The sequence below is a fragment of the Hakea prostrata genome, unplaced genomic scaffold (assembly GCF_041222555.1).
Source record: "Hakea prostrata isolate BN-2017 unplaced genomic scaffold, UWA_Hpros_2 contig_27, whole genome shotgun sequence".
NCBI classification, from domain to species: domain Eukaryota; kingdom Viridiplantae; phylum Streptophyta; class Magnoliopsida; order Proteales; family Proteaceae; genus Hakea; species Hakea prostrata.
In genome coordinates this window covers 336606-342445 of record NW_028291146.1, presented here as the reverse complement: position 1 = coordinate 342445, position 5840 = coordinate 336606, and the positions used below count along the sequence as shown (strand labels likewise).

The 5840-nt window shown below is 39.1% G+C and overlaps 1 pseudogene; it reads right to left on the bottom strand.

Moving 5' to 3' along the window:
- Positions 1-3878: 3878 nt before the first annotated feature.
- LOC148999194 (exopolygalacturonase-like) lies at positions 3879-5628 on the bottom strand (annotated as a pseudogene).
- Between the last annotated feature and the right edge of the window lie 212 nt (positions 5629-5840).

Genomic DNA, 5840 nt, shown 5'->3' with positions numbered 1-5840 from the left:
GTTCAAGACCGGTAACCAACCCGTGAGAAGACATGAGAGCTTCCCATTTACTATATGTGGATGACCTATAGGGTTGATGAGTCCTTAGTCCGAGTTGGTTCTACCATAGGATACGTTGACTCTAGTGTGATGGATATCGGAAAGGATCGCTAGGGGCGAGGAATGGACGTATCTGGATCTGAGGTGATATGACTAAGTAGAAGATTTGCATTGGGCTAGGCTTTACCCTGACATGTGCCAATACTTACACCAAACGGTTATGTGAGAGACCGGTGACTTAACCCCCAGCCATGGATTGTCCTAGATGGATGAAGGACCCTTTGCCAACTGATGATGTGTGATTGAGACCTACCCAAAGAAGTATGGTGCTATGACTTAAAGCATGTCTGCCAATAGAGACCAGCATATATATATATAGAGTTGGAATTATATTGTATTTATTGTTTCATATCATTGCATATATGTTTGTTTGTGAATGCATGTGAAGATGCTTATTGTGTTTGGTTTACTTGCTAAGTTCTTTTGAGCTTACCCTTTGGGGGACTTGTTTTTAGATGACATTGCAGGTACGAAAGAGAACCCGTGCCCCAGTACGGAGGACCTTTCCGTACATGGTACAGCTCCGGATGTCCTTGGACAAGGTAATGAACAACGAGGCAGCCAACACTTGGATTTGGGCTGCACTGACAACTCCTATTGATGGCAGCTGGCATCATCTTATTCGTCGATGGGATCGTGCGCTAGATGCTGATCTAAAGCTTCAAGAGCATGACCCTAAAGTGAAGAAGATGAAGACTAAAGAAGAAGAAAAGCCGACTAAAGATGTGGATTACATTCTCCTGTTTCTTCTAGACTTTTATTTTACTTGTATTAGCTTAGAGCTTGCTTTAGATTTCGATCTACCTTCCGCATATGTTGTGGGGTATATTTCCGCTATACTCTACAGTTGTCTTTTGATTTGGTATCTTGTTATTCCGCACTCTGATATTCTTTACTGATACTTCTGTGATCCTTTCTTGACTTTTACTATTAACTTATTAGATTAGAATGATTTGTTCTTGCTTTTGATTATGTTATTGTGGTAAATGGATATGATCGTTCCTAAACTTGATTTTTTGGGCTGTGGATCACTCCCCCGGGTAACCTAGATAGGGTATAGGCTGGGTGTATTTGGGCAGGATGTGACGGTAATTAACCTAATCCATTAGTCGGATGGATTAGGGCGTGCCTCTTGCCGATTTAGTTTTCTTCCTCAGCAAGCTATCTTCAGGACCCGGCTCGCTCGGAAGCAAGTCGATTCCCTCCGCCTCGACCGGGGTCGAGGGTCAAATTGAGTACAAACCAGGTTCGATCATATTTCCTCTATATCAGCCTCGCACTGAGGTGAACCAGGGTAAAATCCGTGTCTCCTTCTTCCTTGTTTTCTATTCGATTGTGTGTGATTGATCGCTCTAATATTAACAATTTTGCATTCGATTCGCGGGTTCCTAACAGAGAAAAAGAGTTACAGCTTTATTAGTTGGTCACTGTCTTATCAGTTCAAAATAAGATAAAATGCAATTTTCATCTGCACATTTGGTACAATTTCTCTCTCTCGTATAGGTAATTTGGACCTCTTGATTAGGGTACTAGGGAAGAAAATAAGATAAAAAGTAATTTTCATCTAGACATTTTGAAGTTTGTTCCAATCACCTTTTGTTCAAAATAGATTTCTTCTTCATTTGGTTCCCCTGTGGTTTTCAGAAATGAGCAACTATATACAACTTTACAAAAACCGTTGATTTTACAATTTTTTGTGACAAAAATACCCTTGTATTATTTCGAGCTTCTTTCTTTTATTTAACCCAATCATCAAACTAACTCCCTGCAAATAAATGGTAGGGTTTGAAAACAATGGTGAAAAACAAACCGTTCCTCTGCAACTTCTCAAACCAAAGAGGAAGACCAACAGTTTGCTTAAATCCACTGTTCACTTAAATCCATCATTTAGCTCTTCAAATAAATAAGAAGGAAAAAAACTCACCAAACCTGCGACTTGCGAAAGAAGAACTTGTTCTCTGCAGTCAACGTTCTACTCAATGTCAAGGCCCAAAGTTCAAAAATGTCTCTTCCCTTGCTGTTAAATTTCATTTTTATTTCTCATGGATTTTGACAACCAAAAGCGCTTGAGCATGTACAACACAAAACAAAATGAATTAAAATTTATCAGAACATATCAAGTTAGGTAAATAGTAATCCTTCAATGTTGCAACCTCTGATAAAAACCTGGTCTTAGAATTGTTATGCTTTGACCCGAATTCTTATACCTGATTTGGAAGATGAACCCGCACCGACATATTTTAGTGGGCGACCTGAATGACCCATTTGCGGAGATTTGTGGTGGAAGAGGTGGGCTTGGGCCCGACCCGTTTACCTGATTAGAGTCTATAGATATGTATCTTATGTTCGCCTACCACATTACTGAGAGATTTGAGATTTTCGATTAGAGTTCTTGTAACGCCGTTCTTAGCGATTGGTTGTAAGATCTCATTTTGTCTTTCATTTATAAGGTAGAAAATCTCTTATTCTTCCTCGTGGACGTAGTATACCACATCGGTGTGTGAACCACGTTAAATCTCTATATGTTTTCATTTTTGTTTCTTTTCCGATTCGCTATTTTGCGGTGTTTGTTCTGACAATAATCTCCATAATGACTTAGGCCTCTACCGTCGCCCATAACAGATTCTCTTTCATGGTGATCAGAGCTCTTGCTGCTGAAATTTAGAACTCAACAAAGGATTCAAGAAGAGGATCAAAACCTCTGATCAAGTTGAAAACCAATACTTTAATACCAAAAAATGAAGAGCTAAATCAATGAATTCGAAGTAGAATCTTGGCCTTCCGCCTTAAGTTGCAGAGGTTTGAAGCTTCAAACTTCACTTGCGTTTTTGTGAGGGAATTTTTTGATAAGTTCTTATTTTTTGTTCTTTTTCTAGATTTGTTTGGTAGATCGAATAAAAGTAAGAACCCTTACCAAAAAATAAGGATAAAGATAAAATAAAAGAAATCAGAACGAAAGAAAGATGTGATTTTGTTTAGTTTGGTAAGTTTTTTTTTCCTCGAATTTATTTTGGTTGGAGTTTAGTTTTGTGATTTTGTTTAGTTCCCTAGTGGACCACAAACTAATGTGGGTCCCCTTAGCGTAATACATTACGTGTGGGTCCCAACTAGACAAACATTGTTAGCCGCCGTTAAGTATATTCAAATTTCAAACGGAGAAGGACCAAAATGCCCTCATATTATTTAATACATTGTGTTATTATATATATTAACAATATAATTAACGCTTAATGACCAATTATCTCTTTTTAAAAGCATATATTAATTTTCTCCCCAAAAAAAAACAACCATATATTAACACAATGTATTAAATAACCTAAGGGGCATTTTTGTCCCGTCACGTTTGAAATTTGAATATACTTAATAACGACAAATATTGTTTGTCTAACTGGGACCCACACATAATATATTACATTAAGGAAACCCAGCATTAGTAAAGAAATAAACGAAATCCAAAAGGACACAAAGGTATTTTCATCATAAAATTTATTGAATTAACTGTTAAACAACTGAGTGTTCTTAGTTGGTTATACATAGGGAAATTGGGGGATGGAGATATTACATATGCCGCCGGCAGGGTTGATCCCACGACCTCTCACTTTCGAGAGAAGTCAGGTTCCTGGCCATCCTACTAACTTTCCATTGGCTAAGGGGGGCATAGATTAAAATTATGGTAAAAAGAATCCTTGAATCGGTATATTCCACTTGGCAAGATGTTAGATTTCAGTGGGCCCCCCGGGGGAGATATTCACCCTCTGGAGAGGAGCCAAACCCTATGTTTACAGGGTGGATTTACAGGCTGGAGGAATCTGGGTTCCAATATATTTGGCATTGACATGCTGACACGATGACGTAGTTGCGGTTCCTCCTGTTGCAGGTTCCAAGTGAATATCTTCAAGATTCACATTCTTACATGGCACCCCTTGGCTACACTCTAATGTCACTGCCACTGGAGAAGCTGAAGTTCCTGTAATGTGCCTGAAGGACACGTCACTCAACGCAACTTTTGATGGTGCCTGCAATATTAATCCATTTGTCATGTTCCAAAGTGTTTGTTAAAACGCCTCAACGAAGCAAAAAAGTTGCAGCAATGAACGAATTTGGTGGTTTCTAGCTACTAACCTTTTCATCACATTTGGCGTAAGGACAATATGTCTGGTCGATGATGATTGGATTAGTAACACTTTTCATTTCAATGTGTTCAAAGGTCATGTTAGAAGCCGCACCGGGCGTCGGGTGAGTTTTGCCATGTCTTGATCCTAATTCCATTCGTTGTTCCACTTAATTTACAATTTTCAACAGTAAGCCCTCTCACATCACCTTCCTTCGGGTATTTCCCCAAGCTTCCAACACTACAAGAAAAAATCATATCAACAAAATTCGTGAATGAATTTGAGGTTTTGTAGCAGGATTTAAGATCAAGATTGATTCATGCACCAACCTGATGCCATGACCAGGTCCGCAGGTGATACCATTGATGTGGACATTGGAATTGGCTTGTCCGATGGAGATGCAATCATCGCCGGTACCAATTACAGAATTAGAGATGCTAACACCACTGCTTCGTTCTATGTGGATTCCATCTGTGTTAGGGCTGTCTCCTGGTGCAGTGATTGTGATATCGCTCCCTTGGAAGTCTGTGCAGCTGAGCAAAGCAATGTGGAAGAACTTGCTATTTAAAGACTTTATCCCCTTCACTACTGTTTTGGTCATGCTAACAAACTTCACACTCTGCAACAAAATAAGTTACCTTTGTTAATGAAACCCTAACGATAGATTACACAAAACCAGCAAGTAAAATAGTTGAATCCATATCCACTTACTGTTGGAAGAACTTTACAATTGGTGAGACTTTTAGGGCATTTATTGGCAGGCCATGATACAGCGCCTTGGCCATCAAAAGTCCCACCTCCGGTCAACGTCAATCCGGTCACCCATCCAAACTCGACCCAATCATCCGAATCATACTTGCCCAAATCCGTGATTGCCTTCAAGTCACCCTGTATAGATAATTGAAAACCTCATGTTAGGGGACAATCCAATCTGTTTTGAGAAGAAAGAAATGGTTTTTTTTTTCTATAGAAATACACCTGCATCTGGACAGTAAGTGAACCAGTGTTTTTGCAGGGCCCCTTGAATTTAAGGGGACCAACTAAGAAGCTTCCTTTTGGTATGGAAAGTGTCGCTGAACCTGAAGATTGACATGTTTCTTTCCAAGCCGCCATGAAAGCCTGCAAAATTTAGGGTTCATAACCTCTCTCTGCAAACCATAAAAGAAAAAGAAGAAAAAAAAAAGAAGAAAAAAAGAATGAGAATTAAGAATTGAGGATTGATTACGTTGGTATCGTCGCTTCGTCCATCTCCTTTAGCGCCATAACGCATAACGTCGAAAGTGCCATCGGAGCCTCCTGGTGCAGCTGCTGTCTTTTTAGGGGTTGTTGCAACTGCTTTTTCTCCAAGGATTCTTTCTCCATTAACATTCCAGGTAAAAGAAGTTAAGAAAAGCCAGAAGAGAATAGCACCTTGCATAATTCTTCCCTTTTTTATTTGGCTTTTTCTTTTTCTTTTTCCTGGATGGAATTTAATTTGTTTTCAAAATGATCTTTCCCATTTTCCTCTCAACAGGAGATTCGAATTTATATGAAATTCAACATTGTGATACTTGGGTTGGATACCAACGGCCATAACTAACTTCTTCCAAGAATATCTACTTTTTTCTATAGCCACAATCGTCAGCTAAA